Here is a 27,519-nt window from a genome sequence, read left to right as displayed (position 1 = left end):
TCTATCTATCTATCTATCTATCTATCTATCTATCTATCTATCTATCTATCTATCTATCTATCTATCTATCTATCTATCTATCTATCTATCTATCTATCTATCTATCTATCTATCTATCTATCTATCTATCTATCTATCTATCTATCTATCTATCTATCTATCTATCTATCTATCTATCTATCTATCTATCTGGATTCTTTGAGTAAGATAACTAATCATGCGCTGATAATATTTGATAAAAATAGGTGCAATGACAAAATGGTCTGGGCTCTTCCTATTTGGATATTTTCCAGAACACAAGTCACACTGTCACAGATAAATTTAGCCTCGAGAGAGACTTAATAATTCGAAAGATAACACTGTAAGACAGTCAGATGTTTCGCCAGGTGAAACAGTGTAACACTATCAGTTATTGCAGAGCAGCAGCCCTCCAATTAGAGCACGCGCATATCATGACGTGAACGCGCCCGTGGTCCAAATACTTGAGACAGTTGGAAAGCAGAAAGAGAGAGACAGCCGGAGAAAGAAACACTTGACTGGAGGTATATCGGTCCAGCGGGGGATTACGGCCAACGAGACCACGGTAATTCATCTCGTTCAGGACGCTTTAAGATCCTACATGCCGATAGAAACACACATATGGTTTTAAAGCGCATCGTGTTGTTGCGATGACTGTTTCATGCTCTCATGTATACATCATCTGTCTATCCGCATATGTGCTGCTGTTATTAGTTAATGTACAGTATCTGCGGATCCGAGCACATCTATTCGTAGTTTTACCTGCAAATGCCTTCGTATCTTTCTTTGATGCTTTCAGGCAAGGCAATGCAGTCGCTCCTCGGACGATGGGTTTTGTATCGGCTTTCAAATGGATGAATTACATGCACGCGCGTGCATTTAACTTCACCTCGCGCTTTCAGATGCTGCATTTGGGTATATTGAGGTTGTGCTGGTGCATCTGCTGTAGTTGAATAATTTATTAGGCTGTATCTGGGGCTGGAGGAGAGAAACAAACACTGGCTTGTTATGTGAGACTATTTTAATTGAGGCGAATGAATCAGACGTTTAGCCACTATAAACTTTGGTTGTTAATTTGTGCAGCCCAATTTTGCTGTGAGCGTGCCATCAAGTGTGTGAAGAGAGGGTTTGTTTGCATTAACCGTTTCTATTGTCCTTTAGAAACTGTTACTGCATCACCTGTGATCCATGGGGCAAATCTGACCTAAATTAATTATTCTAGATTAGGGTAAAGCAGAACACGTTTTAGCTATATTTCAATTTGTTCTTAATGTAGCCTATTTAAAAAAAAAAGAAAATAAACAATTTAATGGAGTAACTCAATTTGAGTTATTTGGGACACAACTGTGACAGAAGTGTTCAGTTTTCTATTTGATTCATGTTTGGCATTTCATAAAATCTACGTTTTTATAAAATACGATTTGTATTCTACTTTTAGGGCCTTATGTAGGCTATACATCTTTTAGTTTGTGTTGGCCTATATATTTTACAAATCAGTATTGTGACAGGAGCCATCAATATGAAAACACTGCATATTCCATCCAATTTCTCACAACTTTCAATTCAATTTCAATTCAAAAATATTTATTGCAGTATTTAGGAAAATTATGCAGTGGTTTTGTTGTTATATAATATTGTTGCCTAATAAGAGAAAATAATCATATCCAAGGGGCCTTTTACACCAGGACATTCAGTCCTATTGTAGTCCTATCCTCACTGTAAAAAAATATTGTCATCAAGATTTGTTATCACAACTTTTTATCTTTTGTCAAATCACCTAATGTGGTTTAGATAACATAATATTTTGAGTTTCTATTTATTAAACCAATCTCCTCCAATTTTTACAGTGAGTATGTGTACATTTATCATTAATTTACTTTCATGAAAACGTCTAAAAATCTTGTCATGTTTGTTTAGCTATATTTATCGTGTTTGTCTAGCTATTTTAAATAGCCTATTTTTTTTTTTTACTCGGGGGTAAACAGTAAAGGTTTGGTGTTAATTAGTAGGTTACCTTTTAGGGCATTTGCATGCAACTTGATAGCAAGTCAAAACTCCACTAAAATGATCCCGTAAATATTTTCATGCAAAATGTATAACCACGGAAGATCGATTTTGGGAAACTTGGGCAGTCTCACTGTCCTCCGCGTGAATAATGAATTGAGCTCGTGCACGCTTCTGCGCGTTCCTCATCCATCTGAGTGCGCGTGAGTGAGAGGCAGCACAGCAAGCGGAGAAGAGCGAGTCCCGCTGACACCACGATATTAGTCTGAACCTCGACTGACTCCTACACATTCAGAATACTCTTGGATTATTTAACATTTCGTCTTTCACCAGTAAGTAGCGCTTCTGAGTCTTTCTGAGCTCGTGTTTGCGGCTTTTCCCCTCCAGCCCTGGAGGTTCGCGCATAAACGCGTTTGGCTCAACGGTTGCGACAAGTTCCATTTAAAAAGTTGCTTTCTCTTTCTCCAGCTCTGAAAAGCGCTTCCCACTCCCTCGTGTAGATTTGTTTGCAAACACATGCTGAATGTTGTTTTATGAACTGCACGTGATTTCTTGTTTTGAATGTTGTAAGAAACTGAAACACGTTGTTGTTTTAATTGTATCAGTTAACCTGTGTCAGTGCGGTGAATGTAACGTCATGTGTCATTAATGGTTAGTACTGTGTTTTAAAAAAAATCTTTTTCCAACAGACATAGCCTAGTTGTAGAGTCGGTTAAGTAAGGGTTGATAATCATCTTGCAGCAGGTGTCTTGTAGAGAGACTTCCGCAGTTTCACACGGTCTATTCTGTGATAGCGATGCGAACGAATCGTTCTTGTGAGTCGGATCATTCAATGATTCGATTGAATCGGTTCACTTAACCGTTTGGTACGATACAACTGCGAATCGAATTGAATCGGTCCGAACGGTTCTGGAGTCAATAGATGACCGATTAATTTGAACCTTGATTAATCTTACTGGAATAACCGACTCGTAATGAGCCTAGAACAGATGAGTGAACTGAAGATTTGATTCAATGGGCAGAATCTTACTTTAATAGACGAATAGTAGAAATGTTGGGACTACATGTGGGAAGTATCGTTCTATAACTTATTTGGTTAAAATGCTCTCAAAATATTGATGTTTTTTCTTACACATATTTAGCGTACATGGTAACAACCACAGCATTCCCACAGCCATGAAAAACCTGGAAGTATCACGAATCATGGACGTTCATTAAAGATAAATAATACACTTTTTAGATGTAGTTATGTAAAGCTTTAAAATATTTATTTAGCAATAAATTCTCCATAAAATTATTATTATTAGTAGTAGTATTATTATTAAATAGTACAGTACATCCATGAACCACTGAAACAATTATGGAAAATTCATGGAAATTCATTGACCAAAAAGTGTGGTAACTGAAGTCTGTTTGCCAAAATACCATACTGTAAAACCATGAATTTTCAAATCTGTTATATCAATTATTTTATTACTTTGGATAAGTTACCACAATTTTATTTTACAAACTACAACTGGAGTAACTAATATTTTTACAGAAATACCATGGTTCAATTTTTGTAAAGGTGTACATAAATCTGTTTTTGCTTCCTCCTAATGTTAACTTGTTACACAAATATGGTGAAGTTCTGTTTGACTTTATCTATAATTGTAGTGTGTGATCTATACGATCCTGAATATCCACTTTCCTTTCACAAGAACAAAGAGCATAACTGTGATGCTTGTTTCCTCATGCGATTAGCTCGTGCGTCGCTTCCGTCCCTCACACACATGCACACACTGTTCTTTCTCAGCGACACACGCTGCTGTGAGCCCAGCATCTGAAATGCTTTGGAAATTGCTTGGCACATTGTCTGAAAATAGCTTGTGGCTATCACATATTGCCTCAGGTTGAAATGCGAAAGATTGCACTTATTTTGTAAGGACTGAATTCCCTAGAGAGAGAGAGAGAGAGAGACTGAGAGAGAGAGAGAGACTGAGAGAGAGAGAGACACACACACACACAAGTTGAAACTTATTTATTTTTCATTTCTGTGTGGGACGAAGTTGTTTGTGCCAAAACAAAAGTATGAAAAGAAAACGCATATAAAGTGCAGTGTTTGTTACCTGGTGATGTTCATTGTTTTGACCGTAAGATGTTGGTCATGGAGTCTAAAACGATGTTTCTCAACCGGTGGCCCAGAGTGTGTAGAGAACAAAATTTTGGGGCCGTTTACACAACACTGTTTTCAACTAAAACCTGAAACCTTTTTAATTAATTTTGGCCATTCATTCACACAACAACAGCATTTTCGTGACCTTAAAAAAAAAACTGGGTGTCAAAGTGCACGTGTTTTAAAACGTAATCGTCTCCGTGTAAACTACAAAAACGTGCAGACTATATTACTTGTTCAGTCTATAGGCGTGTAGTGTTTCTTTACAAAGTGACATCGGCATCTACTGGCCTGGCATGAATAATACAGCGCTTGTAGTCGCTTTTGCAGATCCGTGTGGATTGCAACGGGATTGTCTTGACAACGTTGTCGTCTGCGCACGAAAACGCAAAGAAAAACGTTTCCGGTTTAAGTATGTCGTTGTCTCGTAAGCGTGCTCTTTAATCTATAAAATGTTTTTCTGAGGGAAGACTTTTATTTTGAAAGACGTGCTTGACAGCTGTTGACTCTTCTGCAGAGACTTTGCTCTTCTGTTAGACAGAATGTGCTTTTCCTTTCCACTGCACTATTTTTCCTTAGTTTTCAATGGAAATGCGTTAGACGAACGTGTTTGACTGTTGCCCTCGCATCTTTTGCAGCATCTCGCGCATGACATTGTACCCTATAAACAGGGCACTCGAGTTAAAAGAAGTTCATTTAAAAAACTTGACGGGCCGGTTTACACAGAAGTAATTTTGCGGTTAAATTATGAGCATTGAAATTACTAAAAAGTACCAATATATTACTATTATAGGGATGCAGGATATACCGGCAACCATATCGGTATCGCCCGATATATATGTTAATTTTTAATGTTATCGGTCCAATAAGAAAAGTGGGCCGATATATTAAAGCCGTTAAATAATGGGTTATTTCCTTCAGCTGAGACACTTCAGATGTGCACTGATTAACATGATGGTTTTGAATGGCTTGCAATATTATTGAAATTACTTCAAAAAGTGTAACATGCAATGATTGGTCAGATCTGGCTATATAAAATTATAATTATATAGTTGTGAGCTTTGGAGTTGGCTTTTAATGGTGAGATTATTGTTTTTGTAATTAGGCTCTCAAAACTTATATCAAAATTTGGATTTATATATTGTCGGCCAGTAAATCAGCTTATCGGCTTTCAAATATCAAGAATTATCGGTTACGACCAAAATGTTCATATCGGTGCATCCCTAACTATTAGTGTGGTTCGTTGTGTGTTTGCTGACTGCTGAGAAGGATTTGTATATCCATGAGTTATTGTGGGTCTCATGGCCAAACTAGTTTGAGAACCACTGGTCTAAGATATTGTTGGTTTAAAATTTCCACTGAACAGTGTGACATACGAGACAGATGTCGCACAGTCTGTCTGCCTTCTTCCCCAAGATGTTATGGGGGTCATATCGTAGAGGACCGAAAAGAAATATAGACCTGTCTGAAGATATATTCTACCCAGAGAAGAGATGACAGATGCTCGGGTCGGGAGGTCAAAGTGCGAATGTCTCTTGTCTCTGGTCACTCTTTGTCTTTGTATCTCCCAGGCTTAAGGCCTGTTCACACCAAGGACGATAACTATAAAGAAAACAATAAAGATATAGTTCTAAAAATCGTTCTCAATATTAAAGAATAGTTCACACCACAGCTAACGATAACGGCACACACTGTAAAAAAAACCCTTTTTTTTTAACAGTTTTTGCCAATAAATTTTACAGTGTTTTTTTAAATAACAGAAATGTGTTATTAAAATTACAACAAAAAACTGTTTATTGACATGTGTAACATAATTTAACAGAGTATAAATGGAATACACTACAGATCTGTTTTTTAACCGATTTTCACAGATTATTATTATTATTTTTTTTACAGTGCAGGGAGACGATATCATTGGAATCACTTTCAGAAGGATTTTATCCAGCTGATGAACGAGAAAAACAGACAGCCAATCAGAATGCATCCTGCTGTCACAAGCTCGAGCATTTAAAGTGACAGACAAACACGCGCTTATAATAAACAGAAGAATATCGTCCGCTGGTTTGGACTCTAATATAGTTCTTTATTGGTGTGAACGGGCCTTAAGTCTCTCTGTTATGGCCCACATCGGTCCCAGAGGCCTTAATTTGACTCTCACGGCCTGTTGCAAGGATTTAGCAGTTGAATAATCGTTTAAGAGTTGTGTGTGTGGCATTTCCTGAGGGCAGAGGGAGTCAACGGTGGCAGATGTAGCTGACTTTCAGCATCGTTAGGTCACACCGGCTGTCTGTGGAGATTTAGAGGGGCAAAATAAACCTGAGAATGGATTTTGTCTTTCTCTTTATGGGTTTATTGACATTCCTCCACATTCAGTCTTAATCTTAAAATCAACATCAAATCAAAACGGACCTTGTTTAATTTCTTAATGCATGTTCCTGGTCTCATTGTGCACAATTAATTGGTGTTCCAAATAAAAATAAATAGTTTGTCTATGTAATCTTTCATAACTCGCTCTGCCTCTTCAGCTGACATCACTCGATTCAAACACGTCTTCTCAGATTATTTATCTTATTTGAAATGGATACATTTCATTTCTAGTGTTTACTTCACTTTACCTGCTAGAGTTTTAAGTTGATATTGAGAATGTATGTTTTGGGATTCTTTTTAGTGCAATTTTTTAATTCACACATACACTACACTACCTTGCAAAATGTTGGGGTCTGATTTTTGTTTGTTTTTGAAATAAGTCTTATGAAATGTTCACAAAGGCTGCATTTATTTAGGCCATAATAGTAATATTGTTAAATATTATTACAATTTAAAATAACAATTCTACTATATATTGTAAAATGTAGTTTATTCCTGTGATCAAAGCTGTATTTTCAGCATCATTACTCCAGTCTTCAGTGTCACATGATCCTTCAGAAATCATTATAATATGATTTGATCTTGATGATCAATAAAAAATTTCTTATTATCAATGTTGAAAACAGTTACATTTTGTGCATGTAGCTATGCATGCATATAAAATTCACGTCCAGTAATAAGAAATGATTTGAAAAGTCTTGGTCAAAAAGATTTGAAACATTTCATTATATTTATGTATTGGGATTTTTGCCTTTATATTCTATTAAATGCCAATAGTGCCTAATAGATTTGCAGAATATTTGCTGTTGAGGTGATATTCACCTGATGAAGTGTTTCTTCATCTTTCTCCCTTGTTCTCTCACTCTTTCACCTTTTTTCCCTCCATCGCTCTCCAACCAATCGGAGCTATTCTTGGCCTGCTCTCTTGCTGATGGGAAAAGCTGACATTGCTAACAGAGGGGGAATTTGAGCTCGACTCAAGCCAAAGCCCGCTTCCTCCTCCTGAGCCCGCGCACCCCTCTGCCGTCTGCCGCTGCGCCATCAGGACATCTGATTTACTGTCTGCTGTTTGCATGACAAAGAAAGCCTTTCTGGGGAGAGTGTTTGAGAAAGGGAGAACCAAACAGAGAGGAAGAAGCTCTCCTTTTACCAAAAGGAGAAGTATTTTAAACAAGTTTCTTGAGGTCTTCAGACTGCCCGAGGTCTTCTGCTAGCAGCATTACCCATTGTACGTTGTTTATTGCTGGTTTGGCAATAATCGAATATCAACCAGTTTACAGGCATTACGTCCCACTGTGCCAACTGATTTTGGCCCGTGACTTGGTTGCATCTTGGCCGGTGAATTTAACTCTGTCTGACTAATGAGGAGAGGTGAACAATCCCATAAAAGAACTGGCACGTTGCGCAAAGTCAGAATCTAGCAAACAGCAAATTAACTACAAAGACATCTGTGCTGGTTTATTTATTTATTTGGTTTATGCCTTTATTAGGCAACATAGTGGGGAATTGACAGAAAAGCACAGGACGAGTGAAGAGGGACGGGTAAAAGATAGACCAAGGCCAGACTCGGACCCGGTTACCCCATGAGCACAACAGACCTTCATATGTCTGTGCTACAGTGTACATAATTGGGCTAAACAAAATAATTTTTATTACAAAACTATATTATTATACTTTTAATATGTGATAATAGAAACATTTGAATTTTTTTATAATTAAAGGCCCACTGAAGTCCCTTGGAAGGCACAGCTTTGTTTTGATTCGCTGACGTAATTTCCACTGAAACAGGAAGCTAAGGCGGGACATATTGAATGGCTCCTCCCCCTTTTTAAATAGCCAATAGCGTTTAGTTTACCTCACAGACTGCAAGTAGTATTTAACAGCGCCATGGAAGCGAAGCCGAGCGCTGATGATACGTTGTATTCAATAGTAGAGGTGTGAATAAATTCTAGCCATTTCATTCTTAATCAACGTTGGAAAACGGAATAAAACTCGAGCGTTTGAGCAACCGAACACACATCTCCAGCCCATATTGCTCTGTGACGTGTCAATGGTCGCTTTGGCCAGGTGATATTTATAGCATAGGGGGCGGAGCTTTAGATTCTAGAGAGCATTTGATTGGACAGAAGATGTGATGAGAAGTCCGCGGTGATGTCATAAAAATCTGCGATCGTTTTAGCGGAAGTGAGAAACTGAGAAGTTTTGAATGCTTATATCTCCTAAATGTGAATTTTGTCATTGTTTTGGAACACACCAGCTTATTCATAACCTTAAGGCTAACAAATGCATAATTTTTTTTCATACAAAAAATCTTACATTTTTCTTTCAGGCAGCCTTTTAAGTACTTTCAAAAGTTTTAAATGGTTCATTAAATAAACGTGATCATTAAAGTGATTTGTTCATAAAGCATATGAATCGTAAGAAAGACATGTCTTTGAATTTGTGCTTAAGCAAATCTTTATATCGCACTGCATTCAGACTGCAAACTTACAACTACTAAGATAAAATGTATCTTTCTAGCATGACGCTGTAGACCTAGCGGCAGCACTAATAGAGGTGCAGGAAACGCTGGCCCATGCTCAATTTGCAAGATAATTGTTAGTTGTCCAATCTAAGCTGCACTGTTGCAAAAGACCTCAGAGTGACATTGTGTGACCCTTGTCTGATAAATGGTTTGTCTGTTTTGGGGTCAAAGGGAGAAAGTGAAGAGCTGGGTACAAGTGTGCATGTTTGTGAGTGCATACTGGAGGCAGGGCACCATGGGATTGAAACTCCTGAGGGGGTGTGCAGTGGAAAAGTGCCCTGCGCTGTGTCAACAGGCAGTTTGTGTAGACGTGCGTGCGTGTGTGGTTTTAAGGCAGCTGATGTGCCGACAGGAGCAGCGGAAATGGATCCAGCGATGAGCAGAAACCAGATCTAACGCACGCACAGGGAAGGAATGGCCTTGTAAGGCATCTGAGAGCCAGAGAGAGAGAGAGAGAGACAGTGGGTCACCATTCCCTGAGACGGACACACACAGACACACACATTCAATGAAACGGCAGCATTTCTAAACAAATCATTATCTGCACCACACAGGCTATATAATACATTTAGCATTATAAAGCTATAAAGGTGTTTAAAACCAAAGATGATTAGTGTTTTTAGGAAACCATGTGCTGTTGCTTTTGATTTATTGAATTTGGCAAGCGTGGTAATTAAACGCTGACCTGGGAACAGTTCCTCTTATAATTTAATCTTACAAATCCTAATATTTTATGGAAAGTATTGTCTCGCATGAAAACAGTCTTAAATGGTCAGAATTGAAACGCATGGATGGACAGTGTCTTTTATGCTCTTGTTCGGTGCATGGTGTACTGTGCAGATCATGAATTTACATTTTTGTTTTTCCTTCGGGAGCTTTTTTCAAGAGATTGTAACAAGTTTTTGCTTGCCTATTGTGCAGTCTCATTTAAAACTCGTTGCCTGGTGGTTAAAACATTTGCTGGTTTTATCCTGCCAATTTTGCGGTTTTAGTACCAGAGCAAAAGCTATTCAATTAAGTATACGTCTTTTTTTTATTTTTTTTTATTGTCCTTTGGTTATCATTGCTGTTTCCGATTCAGTCGATTTAAATGCGGTTGTCGAGTAACTTTGCAGTGTACTTAGCTGCATAAAAAACTAAACTTGTGTTGAGATTGTGAATAGGTTAAGCAGAAAGCAGAGCCTCCCTTTATAATCACATAGGCCTATCTATCAGCGTGTACAAAATTTTACAACCAGTCATTTTTTTTTAGTACTGACTGGAACTGGTAGAGCATGTCAACCCTAGTATGAATAGTAAAATAGTAAGGTACTATAAATGCATTTTAATGCACAGTGATGAATGATGCAGGACTTGGGTTCAAGGACGATGTCTGTCTCTGCAAGAGTATCACAAATACACACAAATTCCTCAGTGGATTTGGTCTAAACTTATTTGAGTATTTTAGGATACACATTTATTTCTATCAGTAAGACAAACTAACTGCCTCTCTCGAAGCACCTGTGTTTCTATTAGTCTGATTTAGCAGATTATAAGATTTGTATGTTGTGACAAATTATCTCGGTTTCAAAACCTAGGAGGAGGCATGCGTTCGGGATGGGTATTTGCGTTAAAAACATCTGCACAGTGGAATCAAAAAGGCACTCATGTACACAATCTAATGTACACAACTATTTTTTTTTAAATTGCAATAGAGTTTTATGTTAGCAACAGCATGTTACAAAGCGAAGACTCTTGTAATTATAACACACATTTATACTTCAAGATTGAATAAAATCAATGAGTTTTTTGAATCCGTGCATTGTGGGATTGCATTAAGGATGCGTGCTACGTTGCCTTTTATTTTGATTATTTTTTGCTTTCTAGGTTGGCAGCTCTCAAAGTTTTGAACAGCGCTCTGGTCACTTGAATGTTATTGCATGATGTAGCAATGAATCCCTATTTGACCTCCTTGTTAAAAAATGTCATGGCTGAAATAGATATTCAATTAAAGACTGGAAGGCAGAGTGCTTCCCCATCTGATAGTGTGTGTAATTTAATAAGGGAGGTTTCCAGCACAGTGGTATCACCATGATGATTTTTATGAGCGATATAGAGAGATAGAAAGAAAAAGAGAAGGGTAGATGAAGAGAAAGAAGGAGGGGGGTGTAGGACACTTTGATTTGTTCTGCCTTGATGGTCGTCACCCCTTTGCCTCCACGGAGAATTAACCAATTAGACAGTGCCTGGTGCGTATGCTGGCCACACGATTAGATAGATGAAAGGAGCCCTCTGTTTAGCCTATAAATGAGTGAGCAGCATATTGATAAGACAAGCGAGGGTTATTACGTTCGCCCTGCCACGTTTGTTCCTTTGTGCCGTAATACAGTACTGAACAGTTCTTTTTAACCCACAATGCCGCTTTGTGAGTTATGGTAGCGAGAATTAAGCTGCCAGACGTAATTGTAGGAAGTGATTCCCTCTGAATTGTACTTTTGTGACAGAACTGCACTTATCTGACACCGATCTTATTCACTGTTCTCAGAACGGTCGTAGCGGCTGTTGAAAGCCCCATAATGACTGTCGGTCTGTTCATTAAGGATAATTGGTAATGTCGCTCAGTTCTGGGCGTGTGTGTGCGGGTGTGTTGAAGTCATAAGTGTATGGGTTATAAATAAAGACCAGGCTTTCAGTGATGTATTATTGATATGAAACCCTATACAAAAATTCCATCATAAAACAAATGCTTGTGTGTGTAGTACTTAGGGCTGCAGAATTAACCTTATTAAATATGAATGCAATGGCGAATCAGAGGCATTTAAATGAATCCGTACTCTAGTCCTAGCTGGTTGTATGGAGTATTGAGTTGTATTTCTTACAGTGTTATTTTAGGCAGTACTTTGTGGTCAAATTATTTGGGTGGTGGCAATTTGCTCCAGTACTTAGTAAACATGACCAAAATGCACATTGTTCATTTCGGTTCCTCCTGCCAAATTTAGCCAACAACCCCTTACTTACACTCGTAAGATTATTAGTCTGTGTGAATGTGTTGATTCAAAGAGCCTTCATGGACACGTTTTCACAAAGCCATCCAGTGAGTGACATGTTCCTGTACCCCTGCAAAACACAAACCACATTTGGATAACAACAAAACCTTTATTTTTTTCTTCTGTAATTACATTTTTTTTTTTTTTTTTCACATGCCTAATATAATCCTGAAATTGAAGGTTTTGGAAACGAATATATTGAATGTACCCATGTAGGATATTCTATATACATTATGTGCAAAAAAGGGTACAATTGTTCATTATATTCTAACATTGTAACAACATTACAATCTAAAAACAATGCTTTTATAGAAGAATAAAAATAAAAGCTCAGACTGTTAGCTGGTAAGAGGAACACACATTCACTTATCTGAGCTTAGTGATTATATTAAGCCGTGTGCACACTGTACAATTTATGATAGTCCTTTAAGATTGTTTCTTGTCAGACTGTACGAACATGATCCCCACTGTAAGCCTCGTCACACTAAGATCTCGGTTGTCATCAGACTGTACAGCATTCAAGACGTGTTATAAACGGACGTACAGGAAAACTCGTCCCGAGTTTTACTTCATCAATCAGTGACAGTGAGCTGCATTACACGTGGGATTGAAATGGTACAAAGAAATCTCTAACGTTAATTTTGGTCATGGCTCCTCCTGAAAAACAAAGAAAATTTGGCAGTCGTCGAGTGCGAGTCAAATCTTCTGACACTGCCAGAATTTAATCGGAGGTCAAATTTGATCGCAACGGTCATTAATCTTCTGTTGGTGAGCCTGTCAAACTAACGATCAGAGACTTCAGATTTTAGCCTAGGATTAGAGGAATCTTTTAGGATTTGCTAAATTTGTCCCAGACTGTGAAATCGTACAGTGTGAACCCAGCTTTGGCCTACATTTGATTACCCCATTACAAGAGACACTTTTCAGTTACTACTATCAAGAAAATATACTTACTTGTAACATTTAATGTAATCAATGTTTATTTGAGTTAGAATTATTGCGGTCCATCTGTTTGTCGTGCCATGCATGCGGTGGCTCTGGTTCAATGAAGTCTGTGAAGTTTAGCGGAGACTTGTTTGCATGAGGCTAGTCAAATCCTAACAGCAAAATGAAAATATTTGCATGGCTTTATAACATTTACATATGGAGAATAAACATGTGAAATGTAAGTTATCCTCTGATGAAAACACCACATTAAAAAGCACAAGTACCTGTAAGCCACGTTAAACTATACGCGTTATATCTTACGAGTTATTTTGAAAGCCTTAATATAAAGCAAGTCTCATGTTTAGGATTATGCACTTTCCTTGCAGCAGCTCACTGTGTGTCCTCTGTTATTATGCGCTCGTAATATCAAACAACTGTGTATCGATATAAACGGTATTGCCTCGTACAGTATATTGATATATTTTTATAAACTCGATTTTCCACCCAGCCCTGTTTTTTGCTTCGGGAGAGTGACAAGAAATGACTGGTAGAGTAGGAGAATTTAAACGTATTGGAGGTCAGATTCAAACCTGCGTCACCCACATGAGCACCACAGTTTAATATATCTTGAGCACATGTGCAACCAGTTTTATATTTATTTTTTCTTTTAGTGGTTTGGATAGAAAGAGAATGATGAAACTTTTTTTGGAAGATGGGCAGAATTGTATTGGACCTGCAGATGTGAGATTTTCGAGAAAGCTCTAGCAAATAGTGAAGTCTATTTAGCTTTGTCATAAAGGGATTATTGTATAATTGCTTTCTTGAAGCAACAGCATTTAGATGTGTGCATGAAAGATGAAGAGACAAAAGGGTGAATTTATTAAGATAGCACAAAATGAATCATCTTTAATGATGTCCAGAACCTCTCGTAACATCTGTCCAGCATGAACTTTCCACCGTGCTCATTAACACCAGCCAGTGTCCACCGAACACACTGTCACCTGCCGCTCTTCATTACGATAATGATTTCTACCTTCCATTTCTCAGTTGGATTTTTTTTTTTTTGAATATTGATTTCCCTAAAAAGAGCATTCTCCATGCTGAAGTTGTCTTCCTTACCCTTCATGGCTGTGGCCGCCTGCTTAGCTCTCAGGCGCAGTGAGTAATTGGAAATCTCCTTTGTGCCAAGGGACACCCTGTGCTGCATATCTTTCCTTCATTCCTTGGGTTTGACAAATCCCAGGGATTTCTCTCTGCTTCCTCACTCACATACAGTATGTAAGTGTACACACACCTTCTAGCCTTCAGCTAAGAGAGTTGAGGGATGTTTTCTGGACGAGGTAAACTAGGATACTGGAGGACAGTGTGAGTGTCAAAAGCTGCCTGAGGGTCTTTGAGGGATGGTAATTGAAGTTACACTCACACTGACAGAAATATGCAATGCCAAGGTGACCAGAAGTCATTAATTTTTTATACACTCGGATAATGTGGTTGAGTAGGATGATCTACATTTACTTGACTGCAAATGATGACAGCAATAAAGCAATTGTCAATCATTTTCAACGACAGTGCAGACAGTGATCCGCTGCAGGTCCGACGCCGAGGTCATGTAGGACGGACAGAACAGAAGGTGTGTTTGACTTCATGCAGCGCTGACCGATCGGAGGGAGTTGCCGCTTGCTGTCGGGGGCGGAATTGAAAACGAAGCCGTCAAGTTGGAGACTTTCTGCTTCCCGTAGTGACGCTTGCAAGGTGTTTGCGTACTTTATCACAGACGAAGTGGATTAGATGCAATATTTATCAAAAACACAGGCGTTTCAGACGTTTTCATGGAGCAACAAACACTTTTCATGCTTAATACAGCAACATCTGTACAAGAATAAAGTTCAACATCAGCCTATATATTTAAATACCAATAAAATGGATAGATTTTTATGAAGCGAAGCGTGATGCGTAAAAACGCAGTGTGATGTCCGCACACTGAAAATAACAGCTCCAAACTACTTTTTTATTGAAAGTGCAACATTTCGACCATCAGGTCTTCATCTGGCACAATTCTTTGATTCTATATGTTTCTTTATCAGTGTTATTTTGATAAACATGACGCAATACAACATTATGGTTAAATGAAAAGTTTTTCTGTTCTAAAATCACTGTTTAAACACAAAACACATGTCATTGATGTCATCGATGTCATCAGTGAATCCGGCCAATCGGGAAACAGCTGTGCTGTCATCAGTGCAGCCAGCCGCTGTCGAATCATTCTCGCTGTACTTTCAGTGACGTGGCGTCAGCACTGTCTCGTGTTCAAGTCGATCGGTCTGCGCAGCGCCACATGAAGTCGAACACACCTAGTGACTCTGTAACCTCACACTCGCAGTCCGTGTGAGCGTACCTTAGAGCGTTGAAAGGACTCAGGGTAGCACCCTTAAGGCCTGTTCACACCGGGACGAATTTCGCGCGCGATATTCGCCGACGTTTAATGCCCCGTGACTAAACAAAGGGCGCCAATGTGAGTGTGCACACCGACACGAAAAACGCCACGCGTAAAAGCGTCATTTTTTAAAAAAAACGCCTCGGGTTCGGTTTTTTAGTTTGACGCGCCGAGTCAAAAACTATCCGACCAATGAGATTGGCACTTTTGCTCACGTGTCTGGAGCTTCTGAAGTTACAGTAAAACACAACCTGGGGGCGCTCAAACACAAAACGGTCTTGCCGAGCACTAGGCTTGCCGCGATAGACGGTGTTGACGGTGTTACCGGTTTTAAGCCCCATCACCGGTGACATCACTTTCCCACCGTGACACCGCGACGTCTTGACTTTTTTAAAGTATTCGTTTTTGCTAAAATATTTATTTGAATTAATTAAAAATAATAATTATCAATTATTTAGTTCAGAAGAGAGCATACATTATAATTAAAAACTGAACTGCGCAGTGCGTGCCAAGAGCCAGTCACGTCACAGATCAGCAAGCATCAGGATTCCATTTAGCACGTGTGGAGATGAGAACGAGTCAAATTACAGAAAAGCAAGATAATGGCGGAATGTGTAATTTATTTAGGCCTGTTTTATTTTCTTATTCGTTAATAAACGTTTTATGGTTCTTATTTGTTTGGGCCCACAGTTTGACGATTTTCAGCCTATGCATGGGGTTATTTTTATTCGTTCGTTATGCTAATAAAAGTTCTGTCTATAAATAAAAGTTTTATTATCAGCGAGCCGAGTTGTTGTTTTTCTCTCCATTCAAGCAATTGACGCTGAATTGCCAATTGACGCTTATTTCGAAAGTGAAAGTATAACGCGCACGCATTTAAAAGCTATTTAACCCCCCCGCCCCGCCCCCCACGGTGACACCGGGATTACCGGTGTTGTGACACGTCGATTAACCGGTGGGAAATTTTCCTCACCGCGGCAACCCTACCGAGCACACATACGTAACGGCGAAGGAGATATACGCCAAGTAGCGTCTACATTGCCGGGAAGAAATAAGACGAGGAAGATGCAAGGCAAGATGAAGGTAGAGCTGCTGTTGCTGTCGGAACATAAAGAACTATATGACAAACCCGACAGCGACTACAAAAATCTTGATAAAAGAGAATGTTATGGAGTGGTATTGCAGAGCAAATGGGCGCCAACTAATGTCAGGGAATGAATTTGTTCACTCGGCTCATCGTCAGCGAAAATCACTTGAATGTGTACACAAAAAACGCGTTGAAAAACGCTGCCGAATAACGCGCGTCGATATTCGTCCCGGTGTGTACGAGCCTTTAGTCCTTCTATTTGCTGAGCCCCATGTATTGATACAGCTGTGTCTCTTTCTCAGCCTCCTCAATACTACAGTTGCACTGTAAATCTTGGCTGAATTGGCAAGTCATGCCTTCCTCTCTCTCTCTGGAGACCAGAATGTCTCTTTCCCATAAGACTCTGGGGTGCTCCCTAACAACAGGGATCTAATGATCACTGTGTTGTCTGGGCTAGATTATATCTTTACACAGAGAATAACTATTTACTGGAGGTTTTTTATACCAAATTTTTTGCAGTGCTGCTAGAATTGTTCCTTTTGTAATTTTTTTCCATTGTGTATGTTTGCACACTCCTATATGCATAAGACACTCTGACCCTGACTGACCCCACGGGGACACCCTTTAATCTGTGCGGTGGATGTGTTATATCCTGGCTGGATTACTTTTAAGTCTCTTCTGATTAGTATTCACTGATCAGGCTTAACGTGGGCAGCAGTAGCCGGGTTAGCTTTGCTAGCATGGTAAATCATCTGGTGGCTTACTGTATGTAGAGCAGTAAACCTGGCTTCAGCCCTTCGTTTTTTTCAGGTCGAACCCTGATTGCGTCACAGATAGCTTGTCAGCTGCTGCTAATTTTGACCTGCTCCCAGTCTCTTGTCTATTTACAGAGCAGAGCAGTCTTCAACTGGCTGTCACTCTCAGGGAAATAAACAAACATGTTGGACGTGAACAGCAATGCCAATATAAACCGCGGCTCTGTTATTGCACCTGTAATTGATTTAAGAGGGTAAATGCGCATGTTAGCCATTCTTTTGGGCCTTGGTTGGCAGAGGATTTTACAGGGACATCCTCCCCCTGAACATTCAGATTAGTCGTTGACCAATATGGACTTTTCAATGGTTGAATCTTAAATTAGTCCCCCGAATCTTGAATATGTGGTTACATGTTAGTGTACATACAGTATATTAAGTCTTTGGCTAAACTTGATTCAGTTGTGGATAAATGTTCAAGATATTACTTTTTTTAAATATGAAATTGCCATGTAAATTTAACTCATTCAATTTAACTGGGTTGAATTGAGCCAATAAAATTAAATGTCAACGAACTGAAATCTTTGTTCACTACTAGTTAGCAAGAGCCATACTAACATGCTAAAAAAAAGTTAAGATGGGATTTGCACAATAATGGCTTATTGATTAAAGCAACAAACAGTATAGCCGTTTGTGCTTGGGTTGAGGATATAAGAACACTCTTCAGCACAATGGTAACCCCCAAAATAACCATATAACAAAAACGGTTCTAAATCCCAACAGAACATTAAACACTAATGGCTGGTTTCAGAGACGAGGCTTAAGCTAGTCCCAAACTATTATGCGTGTTTGAGCTGTCTGAACTAAAACTAAAAGCAACTTGCACTGACATATCTTAAAATATGTTAGTGTCATTGTTTTGTCTCAATATGCTCACCAGTGTGTTTTTTCTAAGGCAGTGTTATAAAAGCTACTTCAATATCCTATTTGAACTAAGGTCTAATCCTGGCTTAATCTAAGCCCTGTCTCTGAAACCGGTCCTCAGTTTCCCCCCTTTTCATCCTTCTGAAAAACACACAAAATATCACTTAATTTCAACATTTACTCTCTCCATCCAGTCCTAAAGCATGCTGGGAACTAGAAATCCCAACAAATGCCAACAAAAATGATTCATGTAGTCTCATTACAAATGGTTTAAGAATTTCTATTTTGCATATTTAAGTGGATTTCACACAATTTTGCATAATTATTTAAGTGGGGACACAATTTAAGTTGGGACAAAAAATGTCAAGAATTGTTGAATTAGCTCATTTTAAGTTGGCCAAGTTAGTTTCGGTTCAGGATGTTTCCCTATACTTTATCTTTGTCTTCTGTTTGTAACTGACCTCTAATGATCATCTAACCTCCATGTACCAAGGATAACTCACATGTTGGTCATCATAATGGACTGTGGCATAGGTATTTACTTTTGGTAACACTTTATTTTAAGGTGACATACATCACTATATTAATAACGGTAAATTATGCATAATTACAACTAACCCTAAACCAAACCCTACCTGTAACACTATAATAAGTACATGTAGTTAATTAATATTACTTCGTACTTATTTGAGTGAGTACAATGTACCTACGTCACAGTTACTGTAAATGGCCTTGATGGACTGGGTAGGATGCTTTGCATTTTGAGAACCGTAGAATATATAGGCCTAGTATTATAGTAGACTGTGCAAAGAAGTACCTGTTTTCCAATATATGCCCCCTTCAACAGTAATATGCACTCGAACAAAGCCTTTATGAATGACCGGTGTGTAATATGTCCTCATATACTCGTATGGCTGTCCAGGTCTGAGAGCCTCGAGCTGGGATGGGCTAAGCTCTGTTTCTGCTGTGAAACGACTGGCTGCCTCTCTGCAGTACCTGGGGAATTCTCTGACCCACTTTGCCTTTCGGTTGGAGTAATTTTTTACGTATTAGAAGAATAAAACAATGGCAGGCCTCACCATGTGTTTGCTTTTACCTTTTCCTCTCTTTCTTGTTCCTTTGTCACTGTCTATTTTGCACCAAATTTAATGAGGTGGTGGCGAAGGGGGAATGGAAGGAGTAGTTGATTTCCTTAAAAAAAAAGAAAAAAAAAAAAGAAAAAAAATCCTTCACTGTGAGGAAGATGGGAGTCAAATGCTACTTTAAATTGTTGGTATTTTGTCAGCCATCCTGCAACGTGGCTCCACGTGACGATCCCAGATTGCACTGTAACTGATCAATTGTACTGACAATAAGCTCACGCGCATACGTAAGCTTGCACACACAGTCGCATGCGCACAAAAATTGTCTTTGTCAGCGGATGCTCTCTCAGCAATATTTGTAGAGGATGGTGCAGTCTCTGGAGATCCAAGTCTGAACTGATGCAAACCTCGATCGTTATTCCTCGCCTCCTCTTTCACAGAGAGGTCACAGGGGCTGCATTTGCACTGGAAGGCCTAATGTTTAGATCCGATATTTTGACACGCGTTCGATTTTTATATTTTTTCCTAGCGGTTTACATTTACTTAAGACATTACTGACTGTGTTAACTTGAATACCCTGCCAAAATGTGTAGTGCTGGTGGCCTAAATTGATTGGTCAAAACTAGTCTGCGGCACAGAAATGAGAATTGTATGATGCACACAGCCTTTGAGGCCTCCGGTCATGTACGGGCCTCGGAAGCATCTCAGCAGGCGGTTTAGGACACAGAGACCTCACTGATTATAAGCCTATGTTAAGCTGATTAGAGGCTTTAGGTATCTCCGTGCTTTCTGCTGGTAATGCCGGTGTCAAGTACCAGAATCGCAGAAACTTGCAAATGTTATCCGTTAGAGAGACAGTTGCTCTCACTTTCTCACCTTAGGCAAGCAAATTTCATAGCGTAGTGATGCTACTCAACCCTCTACGGACAAACTGTAGCTCGAGTCGCCATTGGCTAGTAAAATGTTTATTTTACCCTCCAGACTTTTTACATGAAATACAAGAACAATTCAAATGAAAAATTTCTGGATAAATATAATATTAAAGCTGCAGTCCGTAGCTTTTTTTTGGGGGTTAAAAATTATTTGAGAAAATACATAACCAGCCAGTGTTCAAAACTCTCTGCTTGCCTTAGCTCGATTCAAAGCGGTAAGCTTGTAATAATGTTTTTAACTCCAGTGGTACTGGTGGATTTCCGCGGGAGATTCGAGCATGTCTTTGTGTCATTACGACACATCTGTACACATAAAGAAGAGTCTTGGCTAGGATGTTGGAGGTGGAGATTTTAGCCTTTTCTCACAGCACTTGATATAATTAAACTTATCAATTTGATGGCGGATCCAGAAAGGTTCAAACGACAATCACCAGTGACAACTAGAAATTCACCCGCTGTAAAATGCAAAAGACTTCGTTCGGACTTCAGAGTGGCTACAGAAAAAAAAGACTGCAAGCGGACCGATGCGAAAACAAGGATGCATATCGGAAGGACATTACATGTAGTCACGCAATGCTGACGTTGTTAACATTAACAATTTGAGAACAAAGTATAATTTGCACTGTTTTGCGTGATATGATAAGCGATTGTTAGATTTAATCAGCGCGATTTTACTGCGATGTCAGAACCAGAACAAAAGTGGATGTTTCTTACTTGTTCAGATTACATTTTCCGGTGAAAATTATTATGTTGGTCATACTTCCAAAAAGAATAATCTGTGATTCTGAATGCCAGTATCACACTGGCGCGGCGACTGACAGCTGCACACTCTCCTCAAACATTGTGTTCATCCGCGCTGTGCCGCGTCGAACTATAACTCACGTAAAGTTGATAATTCCGCGAATAACTGCAATTGCAGATTTCGAACTGAGATGACGACAAAGAAGAAAAACTGCGGTCTGCAGCTTTAAATACAAATATGAAATATAAATTTCAATCACTATTAAAGTAAACAGTCTAATAAAAAGAAACAAATTATCAAACTACAAGCAAAAGCACAAACACAATAGAACAAAGATGCAAATTAAATAAACAGTGCTTTTCAGGTTTTTAGATCTACAGAATTTTAATAAAGTAATCAAATGTAAAATAGCCCTGCATAGTCTTCACTGTAAATGAATGAATCCTTATTAAAGTTACAAAAGTTATTCAGTCAAGAGCATTGAGTGAATTTTTGTTTTTGTTCAGTTTTTTTGCATTGAGTCTGTTGTTTGATTAACATTAAAAACACAGGCGGCAGCAGCAGGTATATTAGGCTGCTGTCACTTTAAGACAATGCACGGATCCAATATAATGATACTGTACACGTTTTATTTCTCAACTGTATCACTCAATCACATAACCAAATATGTTTATTAGGATACTCGCCAAGACGGGCATTTGACAATTGACATTTTGTGTGAAATTGTCAGATCAAGCAAATAAAAAGAAAGAAAATAAATCGTTGTCTTGCGCTTCAATGTTCAAATTGGCAAAGGCTTGAAAATGCTTGCAAATGAAACACTTTCATGACGATGCAGCACTGGTCCGATCGGGTCAGTGACTGACCGTTCAGTCCACGAGCCCTGCATGTGCTATCTCTTTCTCTCTCTGTGTGTGTGTGTGTGTGTGTGAGAGAGAAAGCATCAGAGGGCGCTCTCAGCCAAGCGACGGTGCATAAAGCTTAGCAGGCAATGAAACTGTATCTGCGCTAAACTTATTTCTTGCCTCTAACTCAATTACAGGCGACAGTAATTGTACAATTTACTAGCCATTGGCTAGTTGGAGACTTTTTTTGTCGCCTCGTGAAATTTGGTCGCATATGCAGGTGATTTACTCCTGCAGAGGGTTGTAGAGGGTTGCTACTAACTTAACTACTGTGTGACTAGCTCATCAATTTTCATAATAGTGTAGTTTTTCTATAAAATTTCCCCATCAAGTATGAACATATAGCATTACTCCTACATTAGTGAGTTGGGAAATCGATTCATTTTAGTGACCGTTCAGTTGAACCGTTTGTGCAGTTGAACAATTATAAATAAAAAGACATTAGTTCCTGAATTTTTTTGTTGTGAAATATATAGTTAAACTCTGATGTCTGACAGGGTTTTAAAAATAAATTAAGGTGATTATAATTATTACTTATTGCGTTTTTGTCAAATATCTCCTTTATTGTGAAAATAACAGCAGAATTTATTTGTCACAGAAACAGTGAGGATCTCAAATGTGATGTCATTAAACTGTAACAGATAGGCTATATTTAAAGAAATTGCAAACTTTACAAGAAGTGCAAAACAACTTTACAAGAAGTTTTTACAAAAAAAAAAAGCAGTTAGCAACAATACAAGTTACTAACAAAACAGCTGATCAGATGATGATATTTATCAAGGTATTGCTCATTTAAATAGCCACAATATAGTAACTATGTTTTGTTCAAAACTTGTATTGGCACTAAGTTTTTCAGCTGGGTAGTTTCGACCAACTATTTTACATTTTTAAAATGGTATAGCTTTCAAAGTTACAAGCGTTTGTACAGTGGTCAAGTTTGTCCCTTAAGTCGAGGACCCACGAAAGAGACTTCCATTCCCACTATCTGTCACACTCCGTACACCTCGAGATGAGCTCAGCTTCTCATCTTTTGATAGAATAAGGTGTCATTGACCGACTCAACCTCTGCTTATTAGCGAGTTTGCAGCTGTTTCCTGTTGTGGCGGTAGAGCGGTTAAGAGACAACAGCTGCGTTAAAAACAAGTGAGGTGACAACACAAACTGCACTGCGCGTCAGGCTTGGCCTCCGATCGCAATGTCTCTTAACACCTAGGAGTGGGAGGGAGCCAGTCTCCATGGTAACTGCAGCAGTAAAATGATTGGGCTTGGCCCAGATTGTGTAAAGAGTGATGAACGGAAGAGGGGCTTTTCTCCTCCCTTTCTCTCCTGTTTTGTCCCTAACTCTTGCATTCTTTGAGCAATGGACATCTATTATAAATCTAATCACCGGGTGAAAAACTCAACATCACAGCTGTCCTTCATGACTAGATTAACTGCTGTAATCTCTATGGTAGAAACCCTACCTAGTGGCTATTACATCACACTTTAATTTAGTAATTTGTCTTTATTTCAATAATCGAGTCAAAGCCCTCACATAATACCCATAATCTTTGCCCCTTTTATTTGCCTGACTTGGATGTGTGTTAAACCAGTGTATGATTTCTTTGGCGCTCAATGCAGGATGAGAGAACATGCGAAGGTAAATATTTTGGCTCTTGGGCAAATGACACCCGGACGTTGAGTGTTGGCTTGTTTTATGGATGGTTGAAGCTGGAATGAGCTCTGTATTGAGCAGGCGGCCATGTTTTTAAACTGTGGACAGAGAACTCTTTGTGAGGGGAAAGCTTGACCCGTTCAGACTGGGTGTCTGTCTATCGATTTCAGTTCCTGTTCAGGCCTGACTTGAGTAGCTTGTTCGAACTCTCACACTAACGAGAAGTGGATGTGAAGTTAAGCTTTGTGTTGTCCTACAGACGAGGAAGTTCATTCAGCTAGTGTCACTGAGCAATTGGTTATTTGTTAACTGATAAAACTAATAAACTGACAAAATGGAACCTTAGTGTAAAGTCTTACCTTTTCATTCTTGTCAAGTATTTTCATATAAAAAAATAAAAAAAATTAGACATTTTAATGTAATGCATAAAATGTTTGGTTGTTTCTCTAGGATAAAATATACCATTAAATATACTGTGGTTTTTATGTACCATGAAAATTATACATCTGTAATATATGATTTTGATCACATTGGTCATCCCTCCTATTTTCCCAGTGAAAAATCATGAATGAATGCATGCCCGCCTTACTAGAAGTCAAAGGCACTTAAATCGTTTGGCAAGATAAGAGGTTCTATTTGAGACGCCTGAGCCGGATAATCTCTGGGCTGTTTTCATGTGAAAACTATCTTCAGAGCAGCTACAGTTAAACACTTCGACCCTTTTGGCGCACTTCACCAAATTGCTAGCTTCAGTAACCAGCATTACTATACTCGAACAGTGTTGTGGCTGAGTTAGGGTCAAAAGTCCTGATCTGTCTGATAAAACCTACTGTTGAGGATTATTTTCCTCTCGGGAAGGAAGGGATCTGGCTCTTTGCTATAATAGCTTTGTCTGCGGGAGTCTGGGCTAACAATCCAGCTTTGGCAGTTAGAGCACTGCCTTATTGCTCAAGCCGGGCTGGAAGGCTCTTGTGCGAGATCTCTGCAGGACGCGTCTGGTCTCATGGAAGGCGTTTGGATCCTGGTGAGAAGCTGTATTTGTTGAATGGCAGAAGAGAATGGTTTCATCATTCGTGAGTTAGCGAGCTTTTCACAGCAGAGGCCAGCGGCACGACTCCGACCTTTCGTAGGCGAACCAGAATGAGCTTGCAGGTGCATGTGTGACTAGACCTGTCTCAATCCTTGCTTGAACGGCTGAGTCTCTGTTATATTTAGAACAGAAAATGTGGTTTATAAAACATAAAAGGGGAGTTTTATTTTTTGGTTCAGGTTTTTTCTTTCTTCTTCGCATTCAAGGGGGTGGTAGTCACATAGCTAGCTGAAGTATATCAACCTTAACTAACTTGCTCAGTTCCTTCATTGCAGGCCCATTCACTAAGAATGATAACTATAACTAAAAATCTAAAGGTAAAAGAATAGCAGAGTCAACACCACAACTATAATCAGTGTCAATCAGAATCCATCCTGCTTTAAGATATTAAACTTTAAAAAAGAACAATATCATCCACTGGTGTGGACGCTAATGTAGTTATTGTTATAGTTATCATTCTCAGTGTTTCCCCTAGGATTTTTTTTCAGGGGGGGGGGGGGCTGCTAGTGTTGCGGAGCGGGCGTGTTACGGATACGTTGTGTAAATTTTTTAGCAATCAAAAAGCATGTCTAATTAATTGAAATAGTGTATTATGAATCATTAAACGTATACAACATTTTTTGTAAAAATATGAAAAAAAAATTCACACTAATTCTGTGTTGTGTTTTTTCTGGTAATAAAATGAAGACATAAAACACAAATTTTATCATTTATCATCAATTTTAATCATATGAAATTAAATAAACTTTTTGTTTAAAAAAAGCTTTACTGTTAAAATTAAAACATGGATTATTCCTTAAATTCAGTTTTGATGATAATTTATTTGGATTAGTGTTAGTATTATTATATTGGGACATATCTAAATTCTACTGTACAACGGTAATATATTTCTGTCAAGTTAAACCGAACTTTTATTTTGACGGGTTGCCGTGAAGACCTTTTGAGTTTGTGTGTTTATGTCATAATGATAGTTTTTCTCAAATGAAGCGGTTAAATGATCACGAAGTGACTTTCGGAGTGGATCTAGAGCCTGGAGAGGAAGTTTATGCATTTGTGTCTTCATATAGGCAAAAAAACAGCGCAAGCGTCACACGTGCTTCAGTGTGTGTGTGTGTGTGTGTGTGTGGTAAATGAAACTGCGCGTCGGCTGCACCATTCATTCACACAGAACAAGCAGGATTCGTATTTAAATTGTCTTTGTGGTTTAATATCCACACACACTTGTCTACATCGCGATTTGATTTCAAGTGTATACTGAACTGCTTTCTATTTATTCCTCAAAAGATTGACAAATTCCATGAAATTCCGCGTTATACAGTAAATTTCTTTTTTATGACTGGATTTCGTCAGCAATTTAGGGGGGGCGGGGGGTCGTTTTGGGGGGGCGGGCCGCCCCCTCAAAACAATGGTAGGGGAAACACTGATTCTTGTTGTGAACAGGCCTTAAGTGACGGGACAGAAAACTGACCATAGAAGATGGTTTATGCTAATATACTATAGCACCCTTTGTGGCATAACTGAGAATGTTATGATGCACTAGGCTTGCTGATATAGTCGGTGTTTCCGGTGTGATACTGTGTTCTACATCTCTTGTCCACGGCGGCACCGCCCCCCAACGTAGTTTTGATTTTAGTAATAAATTATAGTAATAAAAATCATTTAGTTCACTTAAATTAAAAACTGAACTCGTCTGTTCATTTAAGCATGAGCTGAACGAGAGTCGCAGCAGGAGTCAGATATTACGTGACGAGAGTAAGCGAGCTGACTGACAAGAAGAGTGAGGCGAGCTGACTGACAAGACAATGGCGGAAGATTTGGTTTCAAAGCGAAATTGCCGCCCCCTTATTGATTTCAAAATGCTAACTCGAACACGAAAGTAAAATACGTAAGGCTGCATGGGCATTCCTAAGCGATCTAAAAGCGAGGTGGAAAAGAGGGAAAACCTCCAACTAGAGCTGAGCAATTTTATCGATTCTGCGATATAAATAGATATTTTTTTCCCCAAGAAAGTATCGATTTTTAAGCCGCGAGTATCGATACACAAGTCCCATTCAAATCCCCCATGTTTAACTTAGCTCGTCAAGGGGCCGTTCACATTCGTGTCTTTTGCGCGCTCAAGTTCGTTATTTCAAATATAGACGCGTGGCAAGCGCGCGCGCTCATAATTGAAGCGACGCGCTAATTTTTCCCAGGCGCAGCGAGATGAAAACACCTCAACTTTTCAGAATGGCGCAAGCGCACCGCAGTTCATGTGACAAGAACCAACCATCAGCTTCACCCTTTCCGTAACAACATTGAAAGCTCGGTCAACATGAAGGATGGGGGTGCACCCAAACACTACGGGTGTTTTTCTCTTCTCCGTAGATAAATCTTGTAGCAGAGCTACAGAAAGCGTTTTTCGGTAGTGGAAATCGATTAACTACTAAAACTTCTTTGTCGTTGTGGAGAGCGCAGTTCATGGTTGCTTAGCAACGACAGACGCCACTGGAAAATCGGACCTAATTTTACTATTAATAAAAAAAAAAGCTAATGTGCATTGTAAATGTCCGTAATTTATCTTTTTTGACTCATTATTTTTATAAAAATGATTTAAAGGCTGAAATATGTGAAGTTTATCTTTTTATAAAACCTTTTTTCTCAACTTTTTAACTCTCCATTGTTAATTGCAATACTGCACTTTATTTACTTTTCAAAGGCTTGTAAGCTACAGTTTGCACTGTTTCAATAAATGGAACTAATTTTCTTAACACATCTTTGATTCATTTTGTCCAGCATTTGCAAGCTATAGCTCTGTCCAGTCAGAGACATAGCCTATATTGTGTAATTGATGTTTTTAGTTTTCAGTTCAATTAATTCAATCCAAGTAAATTAAACACTCACAAGATGTCACCAAAAT

The 27,519-nt window shown here is 38.8% G+C and overlaps 1 protein-coding gene across 5 annotated transcripts in view; it reads left to right on the top strand.

Annotated features, from left to right (window-relative positions):
- Positions 1-488: 488 nt before the first annotated feature.
- Positions 489-27,519, top strand: part of strbp (spermatid perinuclear RNA binding protein) — a 101,234-nt gene continuing 74,203 nt past the window's right edge. For 4 of the 5 annotated variants that reach the window (XM_056253394.1, XM_056253392.1, XM_056253396.1 and 1 more), the window contains exon 1: positions 489-583. The gene's annotated coding sequence lies outside the window, so the exon portion shown is untranslated. Of the gene's footprint in view, positions 584-2,210; positions 2,355-27,519 lie in introns of those variants that run through there. The other variant, XM_056253393.1, reaches the window with a different exon arrangement.

The sequence above is a fragment of the Rhinichthys klamathensis genome, unplaced genomic scaffold (genome assembly GCF_029890125.1).
Source record: "Rhinichthys klamathensis goyatoka isolate OS25496 unplaced genomic scaffold, OSU_Roscu_1.1 h1tg000104l_1, whole genome shotgun sequence".
Classification (NCBI taxonomy): Eukaryota; Metazoa; Chordata; class Actinopteri; order Cypriniformes; family Leuciscidae; genus Rhinichthys; species Rhinichthys klamathensis.
Note: the sequence above shows the minus strand (reverse complement) of the source record. Positions and strands in the feature narration are given on the sequence as shown.